This window comes from Sceloporus occidentalis, unplaced genomic scaffold (genome assembly GCF_023333645.1).
Source record: "Sceloporus occidentalis isolate IW3139 unplaced genomic scaffold, rSceOcc1.0.p SCAF_1, whole genome shotgun sequence".
Lineage (NCBI taxonomy): Eukaryota > Metazoa > Chordata > Lepidosauria > Squamata > Phrynosomatidae > Sceloporus > Sceloporus occidentalis.
The window spans coordinates 96851040-96866430 of NW_028316981.1; positions in this window are offsets into that span (position 1 = coordinate 96851040).

A 15391-nucleotide genomic window follows, 5' to 3' on the forward strand; every position below is an offset into this window, starting at 1 on the left:
GCCCCTCTGTGGCTGCTCTAGAACTCCCTTCGGGGCTAGATTTCCCCCCCCCCCTCCCTGCTCTCTCTAGAGGTGAATTAAATAGGGCACGGCCATCTGGGATAACAGCCTTCCTAGCCAAGGAACACCTGAACCACTCCCATTCTGTGCAATCCTTAACACCTTCATTGTAAGCATTCAAAGACATAGCTGTGTCAGTCTGGAAAATCAGTATGCAAGGAGATCTTGTGGCACTTTTGAGACTGCCCTGAATTGTGGGAGCTGTAGTTCTGCAACTTTGCACAAAAGTACAATTCCAGAGGTATCTTGGGAAATGGTGACAAGGCACAGGAGTCGTGTAAATCCAGCCAAGAGGCTTGAATCTTGTGGCTTTATGTTGCCACCAGAATCTTGGCTTGGCTGGTTTGGGTTTCACTTGCCTATAATGCCCTCAAGAAGGCAATTCTGAATGGGCCATTGGATCTCTGTTGTCCTGATGTTAATTTAGCTTCTGGAGGTTTATTCTTCCCTGAATTAAATTACTTTTATGGCAATATTTTTTTAAAAAAACCAACAACCTTGAACAGATAAACTACCTGATTCTACTATGGCCTTCTTGATGAGGTCATAAACATCTTGGAGGTCTACAGTTGCCTACTCTTGTCCTAAAAGGGCAACCAACCTGCTTATACTTAAGGAATAAGAGTGTGGCAACCATCGTAGGTTTATGCCAGATTTGGGGCTGCCCAGAGAGGAAAGTGACAAAGGCAATTTACTCCCTCCAGAAACCAAGGGAGGGCCCTATCCTATCTCCTGTATATATCATAGGCACTTTCCCTGACATCTGCCCAAGACCACATACATTCACTGGACGGCCCTAACTTGGCCTGTTTCTTAAGATCTTCCACAGAGGACCCTTTTTTGCACAGATTTGCTAGGTATTGAGGGAAAGGGACTTCCCTCTGGTAGGACCTCAATTCTGTCATGCTTTGCCCACAGAGGTTTGACTGACACCAATAGTGCAGACTTTTCAGGGTCAGGAGGCATTTTCAAGGAAACTTTGCTCAGTCTGATTTTATGACTTAGGGTGGTTTTTTAAAAAATTCTGTTTGATAGGTTGCTATATTATGTTACAGTCATTTATTCATCATTAGTACCATATTATGTTCATTTATTGCTTTGGGGGGGGGATGTGTGCATGTGTGAATAATCATATTCATATTTTTGCAGAATGCCCCGGAGTCCTCTCAGTAACAGATTATTACAAAAATATGTTCAATAAACATCACAAATGTCCTCTTTACTAAAATCTTCATTTCATTCATGGGGTTAAAGCAAGTATGCATAGACTTCAAATCCTCTCTCCATTTCCTTCCCAGAACCCTGTGTTCAACCAAATAGAAAGAAATTTGGAAAGAGGAATAAAATAAAGGATATGCAGTCTGAATGAAGGAAGCTAGTTCTTCTGGGATCATAACTAGTACAGCAGTCCTTTGTATCTTCCACATTACACAATCACAGCACTTATGGTTTCATCTTAACTGCCATGGCTGCATCCTATGGAATCCTGGGATTTGTAGTTTGGTCAGAGGAACCAGATGAGCTCTTTGGCTGAAGATTCTAAAGGCCGCTCCTTAAACTACAAATCACAGGATCCCATAGTAAATTACCACAGCAGCAAAAGTGGACTCATAAGGCTATAATTATATAGTGTCAGAGGAAGGAATGGGCAAAACCACCCCTGAGTATTTCTTGTCTAAGAAAGCCCGATGAAATTCATGGGTCTGCCATAAGTCTGCAGGAGACTTGAAGATGCATATACACACACAATGTGAGCATACATAAATCCACTCCTGATTTTCTCCTTACGTTCTCTTTATTTCACCTCCACAAGGATCAGTAAGGAACCTTGGGAGATAAAGCTAATATTCTCAGGATCCCTTGGAAATCCAGCAGCAGATGTATCTTTAACAGCCAGCATTGTGTAGTGGTTTGAGCACTGGACGATGCCTCTGGAGACCAGGGTTCAAATCCCCACTCAGCCATGGAAACCCAGTGGGTGACCTTGGGCAAGTCAGACTCTCTCAGCCAGAGAGAAAGACAGAGGCCCCTCTAAACAAACCTTGCCAAGAAAACCCCTTGATAGGGTCTGACTTGAAGGCATGCAGCAACAAAAATATTTGTCATGCCTTTCTCTCCAGTGAATGAGTGACCATACACAGGCACCCACTTTTGGAGTGACAGCTGATTATCATAGGAATGAATGCCTATATATGTTAAAGCTAAAGGGTCTCAGGCATACATTACTGGACATATCAAAGTCACACAGAAGCTGAAGAAGATGCAAAATGGCAGTAATCAGACATAATAAAAGATGGGATCTCTGTATCTTTGTTATGTAGAAATAGAACAGTGAAATATTTTTTCCTTGGTTAAGGGAATAATGTAATGTATGAGTGATGCAGAAACCATTATCATCTGGGAATTCCCACCCACTTCTCCAAGTATCTTAGCAGTATTGGCAGACAGCTTTTCTGGCCCATTAGAAGGAAATCCAAACTTCAGAGGAACTTAAGCTATCTTCTGTCAAGTTGAATTACTGGCCTATCAAGTTTAGTGCTGTCTGCTCTGTCTCATGCTGGCTAGGAAATTCTGGGAGCTGTAGTCCAAAAAGGGAGCTTTTTCAAGCTTGGCACCAAGGTCTCCGAAGAAGGAAGTAAAGGTCACTGCACTAGTTAAGATCATTTTCAGACAGAAATACTCAGCCTAACACTGGGGCATATCTGGTCATTTTCTGCCGTTAGCCCTACTCCAGAACCTCAGTCTGTGGCTGTTGCCACACTGCAGAATTAATGTGGTTTGACACTGCTTTAACTGTCATGGCTCCATCCTATGGAATCCTGGGATTTGTAGTTTGTTGTGGCACCAGAACTCTCTGGCAGAGAAGGGTCACAAAACTCCCCAGAATTCCATAGCATTGAGCCATTGCAGTTAAAACAGTGACAAACTGCATTTATTCTGCAGTAGAGCTTCAGCCTGAATTTATTAGAAAGGTTACACGTCTTCAAGTTCAGCAGAATCCATGTTGGAGGTCAAGCTGGGTAAATGGGAGAAAGATTATCTTGAGCGTGGAAAAAGATCCAAAGTCCAGAATGTGGAGCAATTTGTAATGCAAATTAACAACATCATCAACAACAACAAAAGCCTGGGCCTTTTATTAGCAATACCTAACAACATTGTCTCTCTTCCCCTTCTGTTTGTTTGTCCTCATTCTGACAGGGTTCTGCTGAACTACAAAGCTTCCTCACTAATTTTTGATGGTCTTAATGTAGTCAGGGTCTTCACTATCATTAAATTGTAATGGCTGGGAAGAAGGGAGAAACTGACCTGGTGAAGCTTTCTTTCACTGACCTTTAACATCAGACTGTTTGCTAGAACTATTCCAGGCCTTCTCTCCTTTGCTGCCATAGGGACACAGGCTCCTGTCATTCACAGAGCTTGGAGATGTTCCCTTTTAACTACACCATCCAGAATTCAGCAGTCATCCAGTGGTCTTTCTGACCAGGGAAATGCACGAGAGTCCAAAGAAAATAATTTTCTCAAGCTTTGCTGACCACGAAACAGGAGAGCTCCAAGGATTTGTCTCCCTTGTTTTTACTTTCAACTAAAGCAGAAAAGAAAAGGAAACACCAAAGTGGCAAGTTACTGGCTCTGGAGGAATTTCAGTGATGTTTACTTCACAGGAAATTATGTGTGTCTTTTAGCTTTGAGGTATTTGCCAGCGATTATCATTTTTCACAATGTACCCACTTTTGTAAAAGAGAAAAGAAAAGAAAATTGTGTCGGGCTGTAATCCTGTTCACCCTTCTTTCTGGAAAAAGTTTGTCTGGACTCAGTGGGGCATACCTTTCTGTAAAATGGTATAGTTTGAGAAGTCTCACTCAAACCAACAAAACTGCATCTGAATTTCAATGTTATGTATATTCTCTGGGTAGTAACCCCGCTAGATTTCACTGGCATATTTATTTAACATGAATGTTCTTTAACACTTTGCCTACCAGGGTTTGAATATGAAGGAACAGGAAGGAATGTATGCTGGCTGGGAATATTGGGAGATCCAGTCCAGCCATCTGTAACCCCTCTGGGATGACTGCCCTTGAGATTTGATGGGATTTTGAGTGTGTTGCTAGGATGACTCTAGATGAGTACTGTACTCTCATAAGTTAAAACTCTAGACACAACTAGGTTTGGATCCAAGTCTTATGGAAACTAGCCCAACTTTCTTCCCAGTGAGGAATATTATGTGTGTGTTTGTGGCTTCAGGTCACCTTTGGACTTATGATGACCACATGAACTTCTTAGGGTTTTCTCAGGCAAGGAATACTCAGAGGTTGGTTTTGCTGGTTTCTTCCTCTGAAATATAGCCTACAGCACCTGGTATTCACTGGTGATCTCCCATCCAAGTACTAATCAGGGCTGACCCTGCTTAACTCCTAAGATCAGATTGAATCTGGTGTTTAGGCAGAGAATTATTACCTTCCCATTTTTCCTTCTTTAAACTATCTAAAATTTTGGTACCAGCTTTTGTGACCCTCCAGAAGTTTTAGGTCCCATCAGCCCAAGACAGAACAGCCAATTCTGCTTCTGGTACAGCAGAACACCATCAAAACCACTTCCACTTTGATCCCGCTTTCTCTCTGAATGGAGATACAATTGACTTCAACATAGGCATTCTTGGGCTGGAGATCCTGGCCTGGGAAGTAGATCCTTCTCCCAATAAGCTGGGGCCACAATACACATGGCCACCAAACAGAGCCTTTTAGGTGCCTTGGTCTAGCGCAGTGGTGCCCAATCTTTGGTCTTCTGGGTATTTTGGGCTTCAATGACCAGATGCTCCAACCAGTTTGGCCAAAGGTTAGGAATTCTGGGAGATGTCTAAAAATATCCGGGGAATCAAAATTTGGGAATCACTGGTCTACAGGAGACAGAGGGTCATGGACATGGAGTTCAGGAGCACTTCCATCCATTCAGGGCCTGGGAGTGGAATACTCTTCTTTTCCCATATTCCTTGTCTGCTAATATAATTCTTTCCCAGAGCTTGGTGAAGGGGTTTTCTTTAAAACAATAGATCCCAGGACCCATTGCCAGTGGCCCTGGTGGCTGGAGCATTCTGGGAGTTGTAGTCAAAGGGTAATTTCCCCTGAGCTCTATCTTCCCCCTGGTGCTTTATATGAACAGCAAGGAGTGCTCTGGCAGAAGGACAGGAGCACTGGCCCTGCAATTTGGCAAAATAAGGCAGCAACTATATTTTGCAGAGATGTGAGGGAGCATCCAACTGTGATGTATTTGGTGAATATGTATATGAGAGCAGTGTGGTGTAATGGTTTGAGGTTTGGACTAGGACTCTGGGGGAACAGGGTTCAAATACTTGGTGGCCCATGATTACTCACTGGGTGACCTTGGGCAAGTTACACTCTCTCAGCCTCACAGGAAAGCAATGACGAATATGAACAAATCTTGTTGAGAAACCCCTTTGACAGGTGTACCTGAACGTTCCCACAAGTGAGGAGGACCTGAAAGCATGTAACAACAAATTATGTATATGTATATCTCCTTCTGGTCTAAATACCCTAAAGACACCAGATTGTTTCCATGGTGGAGAGAGAATTTGAAGCCTGGTCTCCTAAATCCTAGTCCAACACTTAAACCACAATACCACACTGTCTGTCTTGTGAGCCACCTTGGGTCCTGGTCTGGGAGAAAGGTGGCATAAATAAACAAATAAATAAATAAATAAATAAAATTTTGGAAATCGTGTGGGAAGGAAGAGAACAAGAAAGGCCATCTCCCTGGACTTTTCCATTGTAGCCTTGGAAGTTTGGAAGCTCAGAAAGTTTAGAAGAGCCAATTTGAAGCTCAACCTCCATATCTCAGAACTTGATTCCCCCTGTGGTTCTGCTTTTGTGAAATAGAATAGAGTTGTTGTTGATTTTTTAATTAAATTAAAGGAAATGAAAATTGAGAGAGTTCTCTAGTTGACCCTTGGTAAATGAATAGCCCCACAGCAGACCCACTGACCTGGAAGCATTGCCCTCTGGGTTTAGGCCTGTGGAGAGGAGTCAAGAGGCCAGGAAGAAGACATTTTGCCCTGAGGAATTCTCTTCCCTTCCCCATATTCAGGCCCTCCCCATAAAGAAACGGATGGGAATACCTCACAAAACTTTTGGGGTTCCACTGGAAGGAGCTGAAGCAGTGACATAAAGGTGCTGTAATTTAAGGGCACCTTTCATGTTCTCCAGCTTCCTGGGTCCTGATACCCATTATGTTCTATGGAGCAGTTCGTTTCTTGAATTGCAGGGAACCCTGTTGGTTTTCTGCTGACCTGAACTTCTGGTAACTTCTAAGAGTTAGGCAACTGTAAACATAATTCTCTGGGTATTTTGGGATTAAGGGTCTTCTAACATGGGCCTTTTTCAGTCCCTTATAGTGAGTCATAGGGTGGTTACCTTACTGACGTCAAAATAAGATAACGCAGATTTATAGTTTGTAAGGTTTTGGTGGTTTGTTTGCTTTTTTGCGAATCCAGATATTGTGGATCCAGACTTCCTTACGGCTCAGTCTGCACTACCCAAATAATCTGATTTGACACCACTTTAACTGCCATGGCTCAGTGTTATGGAATCCTGGGATCTGCAGCTTGTTGTGGCATCAGAGCTTTGCCACCAGCGACAAAGCCCAGAATCCCATAGCATTGAGCCGCAGCCATTAAAGTGGTGCCAAACTGGATTATTATTCCGGCAGTGCAGATGCAGCCTATGCAGTTTTGGCTCCCAGAAGAGGGGAGCTTTGGAGGGGGCTGGCCGGGGGACCAGAAAAAGCTTGCACTGGGGAATCTGGGAGTGCTGCTGAGCCAAGAAGAAATCGACTCCTGCTGATGGAGGATGATACCACTTTGGGGGACCCTCCCACCGCCTTCCATCCCGAGAGAGCATCCAGGGGTTCAAAGGAGAGCAGAGAGTGCGGGGATTGGGCAAGGCCTGCTTAACCCTAACCCTCCCCTCTCCCTTTCCCTTTGGAAATCTCCACTCGACGGAAAGGAATCGCTCCATGTTTCTCTCGGAGACAAATTGGCTTCCTTGTCTCTGAAATCAGCATCGGCAAATATTTTGTTGCTTTAAAGTCCAGAGGTCGGAGGTTTGACACTGAAGGAAGGGGGGGGGGGTGAAAGATACAAAGAAAGGGGGAAGGAGAGACCCAGAAGGGAAGAGTCTTCACGAATGCGCTTTGCAAAAGAAACCTCTCTTGGCTGGGGAAGGTGGCAGGGGATCGGGGCCCAGGGAGCTGGGGACGCATTACTTTAACGGATGGGTCCCCTTTTCTTCCTCCTCCTCCAGCCCTTAAGGTGGGGTTGTGCTGAGCTGTGGGCCCAAGGATAGCCCCGCTTGGAAACTGATTCGCATGAGCTATCGCAAGACTTCAGCCTACTTTCTCAGATGCGTCTTTTGGAGTTTTCATTTGGACTCCAAAACATGCGTCTGAAGAAGTAGGCTCAAGTCTAGGAAAGCTCAAGCTACTAACTTCTTTCTTTCAGTTAGTCTCAAAGGTGCTACAACACCCTTTTGCATACTGATTTTCCAGACTCACACGGCTTTGTCTTTGACATTTAAAGTATTTGTACTGTAATCCAAGTTAGACCTTGGTTCTTTCCAATTGAAATGGCTGGATCCCGTTGACTTATGGGTATGAACCTCAAAACAGGGGGAGGGGTGATATTTGGACCTTACCTAAGAAGAGGCGGGGGAGACGAGTCCCCCTAAATCATCTGACAAAATGAAATAATGAAGTCTGGTCTACACTGCATGAATAATGCAGTCTGACACCGCTTTATAGCTCAATGCTGTGGTATCCTGGGTCCTGTCCTTTGTTGTGGCACCAGAGCTCTCTGACAGAGAAGGCTAAGTATCTCACAAAACTACCAATCCCAGAATTCCATACCCGTGAGCCACGGCAGTTAAAGCGGTGTCAAACTGCATGCTTTCTGCAGCGTAGATGCAGCCCAAGATGTATTGAGACATTCTCGGGAATTAAGCAGGGAGACATCTTAAATCAGTGGTTAAAGGATAAAGGATGGCCGCGACGGGCGCCCCTTGAAATCTGTCCTGTGCTCTGTTACCTGGCGGTAAAAAAGCTCCAGGCAAAAGGACAGTACATACTGTCCTTGTAGAAGCCTTTATATTCAATGATGCTTTAGAGATAATGGATGGGAAGAGTCATTTCTCCTCCACCTGCAAATAAGCAAAATTAATACCAACCTGCCTGACAAAGTTGAGCTCCCTCTCATCTTAAAAAAAAAACTGCTTGAGGGGAAAGGGTGGGTCGAGGCAGAGTAGCCTTGGATCTTTTGTGAGCCGCCTTGGGTCCAATTTAGGAGAAAGGCAGCATATAAACAAACAAACAAACAAAGAGGTAGGGGTTTAATCCCATCTACCAGTCCACCCTGAACTCCCAGTCCCAAAACATGCTCCGCGGGCGCACGGGAACAAATCTCTGGGTCCTTGAACCCACTTTGACGCTTAAATGTGGAGTGAGTCTGGAGTTAGGCCCTCGATTCCTTTGGCTTTGGTCTCGGGGAGGTACACAGTAAAGTACCACAGCAAACCAGAGTGCAATTGCTCTCCGATCACAGGGTCAGGGGGAGATTAGCAGTTCAATCCATAAATACGTGTAAATATAGATACAAAGAGTAGAGAGGTCTGTGGGGAGAGGTCCCTTGGCTCAGTAGGGAAGGGTCCTCCTAAGCCAGCCCCTGTGAGTGAAATCGACTTGATAAGGTGTGGGTTTAGGATCGGAGCCTAAACTAGCTGAAACGGAGGGAGGTCTTGGATTCTGGCGAAAGAGGCCGATTTAGAAGTCAAATCTAATCCGGAAATCGATGGGCTTCGCTTTCTAAGGAAGGAGGGCGATGTGTGTGTGTGGGGGGGGGGGGTCGTTTACACAGAAGTGTGAGAATCCCGTTCAAAGGCTGTCTTAACAGGGCTCTGGGTTGCTTTTCCAATATCCTGGTCTCCAGGGCTCTGGGGTCCCTTAAAATGATTATGATTATGATTATGATTATCATGTTTCTTTATATGTTTATTTACATCCCACCTTCCTCAAAGGTGACCAGAGCGTCCTCCTTTTCCAGGACGTGTCCTACATTCCAACTTCCCGTCCAGGAGATATATCCAAAAGGTCCTCCACTTTTAGCACGAATGGCCATTTCTATGAGGGTTTGGGGCTTTTGTTTGCTGATGGCCTCCATTTTTTGTTTCTGGAGTGTCCTCTATTTTGCAGTGCCTTGGCGGTGAGGACATCTGGTCAGCCTGGCCTGTCCTTTCTCTGGTCTTCATGTCACACATTTATTTGGGGAGAGGGGAGGGAAGGGAAGGGAAGAGAGCGGTGGGGAGATGGGGAGAGAAGGTGGGGAGAGAGAAAAACAGGATCAGTCCAAGGAGACCGAAGTATCGTATACTTAAGGAGTCGGCTAAACCGAAACTCTCTTCTATGGGGAATGAGTGGGGGAGGACAGTGACTTTTCTCCTTTGGAAAAATCCTTGGCCGGCATTCCAGAAGGAGTATGACAGTCCCTCCTCCTCGTTGGACTCAGGCCAAGGCTGAATCTTGGGAAGGTACAATCTAGACTCCTAGAACTGGAAGGGACCTCGAGGGCTATCCAGACCAACCCCCTGCCAGGGCAGAGCACCCAAGTGAAAGCACCCAAGTGAGAGCTGGGTGTCCAACCTCCCTTCAGAGATCTCCCTTCAGAGACCTCCACCACCCTCCAAGGCAGTCTGCTCCACTTTCCAACAGCTCTTACAGAAAAGAACACCTTCCTCGTGTTTGTGTGGACTCCCTTTTCTTGCTATCAGAAGCCACCGGTTTGTGTCCTAACAGTCTCTTTAGCTGCAGAAAACAAGCTCGCTTCAGATGAGGGTTTCCAAGATCTCATACTTTCAGATCAGGGACAGACCATCCGATGTCATGTCGTGGAACTGCAGCTCTCAGCAGACCTGGCCAATTTCTGCAAGGGTAAGGACTGCTGGGAGTTGCAGCCCAACAAGATCTAGAAGGCTGCCTGATCCCCATCCCTCAAACAGGCTTGCTCAGGACTTTAGCTAGGGCCCTCAGCAGCTACCAAACATGGCGACCAGAGCCTGGAAAAATGACACTTTTTTATTATTATAACTTCAAGAATCTCCTGGGCTTCCTGCAGTTCAAAGAAGCCACTTTTTCCCAGGGTTTGAATAGGAGCATACGCCCACGAGAGTCTTTCAAGCAACCACCTTAGGCCTACTTTAGAAGGATCTTGGGAACGACTGTTTTTTCCAAACTCGAAAATAAAATCCTTTGCGTTGGAAGGAGTCTTCCTGGTCGCTTCCCGATGTAAAGCCCAGGTTTGGCATTATTGTACTTTCTTGGACCTGGTAAAGCTGGTATCACTGGGTTGGAATGAAATCAACTCCTCCAATTTAAACTAGACTCTTGACTACACCTCCTATCATCCTCAACCAGAATAGAGTCGTGCTGTAGATTAATCTAGATCCCACTGAAACGAATGGGGCAAGTCACCTGTAATCGTGACTTTAGCCCCTTGTGTTCCATTTCACCTGTTTTGGGTGACTCCTGCCTCTGACATTGTTCAAGAGACAATGTTTTAAAGAAAACATAGAAACTTTAGATTCTGATCCTGATTGTATTCCCTGCCCTTAAATATACAGAGGAGGAATTTCTGTCTCAATGCCTCTTCCATCGGAAAAAGAAGAGCGGTGCCAAATAACGTTATGGTCAATATTTATCATGTAATACCTATCCTAATCCAATAAAGATGTTTGAGAGATGAGGCCTGGAGAAGAGCAGATTTCAAAGCACACTTCGGCCTAGAGACACCCACCAAACTTCCAGGCCCAGGTCTCCTTCCCGGTTTGTCCCAGGAGCAAAGATATTATTTCAATTGGCTTTGCAAAACCAATGCGGGATTTAACATGCACCAAGGCGGAGAGTTATTTATATAGTCCCTTGAAGGAACTATAAATACCAGCTTCGAGGAGAGTTACCCGCTGGTTTATTGGCACCCATTGACGTCCCTTAACAGGCCCTGGGATTTGTTTAAGGCTGCATCCACACTGCGGAAATAATCCGGTTTGGCACCGCTTTAACTGCCATGGCTCCATGGTATGGAATTCTGGGAATGGAAGTTTGCGGTGGTCCCAGAGCTCCGCTCTGCTCTGGGACACCACAAACTCCCATTCCCAGAATTCCATACCATGGAGCCATGGCAGTTAAAGCGGTACCAAACCGGGTTATTTCTACACTGTGGATGCAAGTCGTCAGCTTCAGTCTTTAGCCTCTGAGGATTGTATACTTATTGAGGAAACACTATAGGCTCTCGCACCAAGGCTATCCCAGTTTCTGCTGCCCTCAGAAAAAGCTGCGTTTGAACCCCAGCCCCTAAAAAACTAGGGCGAAATCAGTGAGACAAACCGAAACCAAGTCGGAGGAGAAGTTTGAAAAAGAGGGATCATCTGAGATACTTAATCCGCAACCAGTTCACCCAGTAGTCCTCGTGGAGTCCTTGGCACTTACTCTGCCAACCAGTTAACCAGAAGAACCAGATTTCTCTCCCCAACCCCATCCCCCCAAAAGGTACACGAGGGGCACTGCCCCAAATCTCAGAGAAATCCGCGAGCCAAAGGGCGTTCCCAAGGGAGCTCAATTTAGACTCGGGGGCCGAAAACTCCCGAAGGCCTCCTGGGCTTCATCCACACTGCGGAAATAATCCACTTTGATACCGCTTGAACTGCCCTGGCTCAATGCTATGGAATCCTGGAATTTGTAGTTTGTTGTGGCACCAGAGAGCTATGACAGGGAAGGCTAAATATCTTACAAAACTACAAATTCCATAGCATTGAGCCATGGCAATTCAAGAGGTGTCAGGCTGGCTTATTTCTGCAGTGCGGATGCAGCCCAGAACACCGCCGTGGGAGCAAGCCCCGCCGAATTCGATGGAAACATGGTTAGGATCGTAGCTTGGAATAGTTTCCCCTGTGAATGCTACAAAGCCAAAGACTACAAGAAAACCACCCATAGCTCCATTCGAGACATTTCACTAATGATTAGAAGAAAATCTCTGAAACTCAAACTTCAAATGATATTGCAAAGGCCCAACCGAGGCTGCTCCTCCTATCTATTGGATCTGCTTTTAACAGGATCTAACGCCTCTTTCCTAACTGCACGGATACGTGTTGTATTCTGACGAGGCAGATGTTCACGCACGTCGACTCGTATCCAAGACATTTCTAATGCATTTGTTAGCCTGAATGAGTATACCATGTGCAATGTATGTATAATGCATAATCATGCAAGGAGTGCTGGAGAGGAGGCTCGTAGACTAAGGTCCAAAACACACTGGAGAAATAATCCAGTCTGAGACCGCTTTAACTGCCCTGGCTCAATGCTAGGGAATTCTAGGGACTGTCGTGTTGTGAGACATTTAGCCTTCTCTGTCAGAGAGAGCTCTAGTGCCACAATAAAATAGAATTCCCAGGACTGCCTAACACTGAGCCTTGAGGGCAGTTAAAGCAGTCTCAAACTGGATTATTTCTGCAGTGTGTTTTGGACCTTAGTCTACGAGCCTCCTCTCCAGCACTCCATGCATGAGAAAGAAAGTACGGGTTCTGGCTTGGCCCTATTGAAAAGATGGGGTGGTTGCAGTCAAAGGCCTGCTGGGGCCCAGCTGTCCTCCTCCCTCCACAGGCTCCAGGTCTCCTGGGCCGGCCAGAAGAAGTTCTCCTCCTCCTGTTTTTCCTCGTCCCCACCTTCAAGGATATGTATTTTAGGCAGAATGCTGCACAACCTGAGAACTTTCCTACAGTCACCGTTTCCAGGCCATCGTAAAATCAGCAGGGCCGGTGCAGTGTGTGTGTGTTTAAGATGTTTGTTTTTCCCTGAAAAAAAATCCTTATTACTCCAGGAAAGTTGCCTTTACTTTTTTTGCCCCAGAGAAACAGATAGGATCGGCCTGCGTGACTGAACAATTAACGGACTGAGGTTTTTAGCTGTAAGGTTGCAATATGCTTTCCGCCTTGAAAGTGAGGGGAAATAAAAGTGTCCAGAATGCTGTGTGTTGTTTGCCTACAAGTCGTTTCCGACCTCTGACAACCCTACAATGGGGGTTTCTTGGCAAGTTTCTTCAGAGGCGGTTTGCCATTGCCTTCCCCAGAGGCTGAGAGTATGTGACTTGCCCAAGGTCACCCAGTCGGTTTTCATCTTGGCCAAGTAGGGATGCTGAGGAGAAACGTATTAGAGTATTACGTATTAATATTTGGAATATTACTTTGGCCTTACACCTCTTCAGACTCACGCAGTATGGGCTCTTTGTAAACTGGGTGGATTAAAAAGTAGTTGCCTCCCATTCTCTGAATGAGTCTATAATGCAATCCTGTACCTGTCTGTGCAGAGGTGAGTCTCACTGAATTTTAAAAAGGTTGATTCCAGGTCAGAAAATATAGGCCATCAGTCCTGAGCTTGCAATCCTATTCGCACAGTGAAGTCCAAAGGACCACAACCGGGGCAGGAATTGGTTTGTTGCATTGAGCAATTCAGATGCCCCCGCAGAAACAGTGCCGAAAGTCCAGTTTCACTCGCATTCTTAGGTGCAGTCCTATATATAAGCCTTGTATAAGGCCCTGGCCACTATCAGTCGGGTCAGTCTTAGTATAATCAACCTTTTTTGTTAATTTATTCAAGGTCGCACAGGCCGATCCTATGCACGTTTGCTCACAGTTAAGCCCTACTGCATCCAGCCAGCTTCATTCGCAGGTAAGTGAGCCTTTGTGTTGTTGCTGTTGTTGTTGTGTGCCTTCAAGTTGGCGCTGAGTTATGTGGACCCGCTCTAGCTGTTTCCTTGGCCCATGTTATTATTGTTGTTGTTGTTGTTGTTCAGAGGCAGTTTACCATTGCCTTCCTTTGCAGGGTGAGAGAGTGTGGCTCCCTCAAGGTCACCCAGTAGTTTTCTCTGGCTGTGGGATATTTGAACCCTGGTTTTCCTGGAGTCCTAGTCCAACCACTACCAGGCTGGTTCGCTTGTTGCTGCTGTTGTTGTTGCGTGTCTTGGAGTCGTTTCCGACTTATGGCATCCCTAAGGCGACTCTATCATGGGGTTTTCTTGGCAGGTTTTTTCAGAGGTGGTTTGCCATGGCCATCCCCTGAGGCTGAGAGGGTGTGACTTCCTCCAAGGTCACACAGTGTTTTTTATGACTCGGGGGAGATTTGAACCCTGCTCTCCCGGCCTCCTAGTTCAACCACTAGGCCAGGCTGGCTCCCTTAGGCAATCCCCAAAGACTGTCCCTGCCTAGAAAACTATTCAGGGCCAGTGGCGCCTTCAAAGCGAAACTCAGAGCAATTACCAGACTCGAAGGAGAGAGGGAGGATGTCCCAACTGACCCAGTTGGATGAGGCTTCCCCACATGGTGGCCTGGATGGTCGACTTCAGGGGGCCTAGCTCCCACCAACCCACCCACCCCCAGCTATGCCAATATTAGGAGAAGGTCCCTTTGATTTGGAACAGCCCTTGCCTCCACGTCCCCACCTCAACAGGGTGACCGCACATCCTCCTCCTTTTCCAGGACACGTCCTCCATTTCAGCCTTCTATCCAGGAGGAATTCCAAAACGTCCTCCATTCTGACCATGGTTGAGAAGCATGCATTTATATTTATGGGAGGGGGGATGTTTGTAGCTTTTACTTTCTGTCCAGGAGGCATTCCCAAATACCCTTCATTTTGAACATGGCTAAGAAGCATAGATGTACATTTTCTAGGAATCATGCAGGGGTAGCTGTGTTGACAAACAAAAATCCATCAGTGATACCTTTTTTGGGCAACCGATATGTACACTATTGTTATTTTAAGGGGGGAGAGGGTAAAATTTGGAATTATTGTATATTGTTATTTTACTATGTATTGGACTGTTTTACTGTAAGCCGCTTCGGTCCTAGTCAGAGTAGGCGGGATATAAATAAAAGTAGTTGTTATTATTATTATTATTATTATTATTACTATACTGGTTGCAAGCTTTCGAAACTCTATGAGCTTCTTCTCCAGGAAAGATGTTACAAACCAAACAAGAGGGGGGGGGGACACACAATTGGAGATGTGAGTCAGATGCCTGCATGTTGTTCCAGTCCTTAGTATAGATGTTGCGTTGGGGATGATATATTTTCTAGGAGTGCTTTTTTGCAGCTTTCCCTTGGCCACGTCCTCCATTTATTATCCTGGGAGGTCCTCCATTTTGCGGGGCCTAGTCCTCCTTTGCGATGATTGCGCTGTCTCTTTAAGGAGCTGCAGGAGGGCCTCGGGGGCGCGCCGGGGCGCGGGC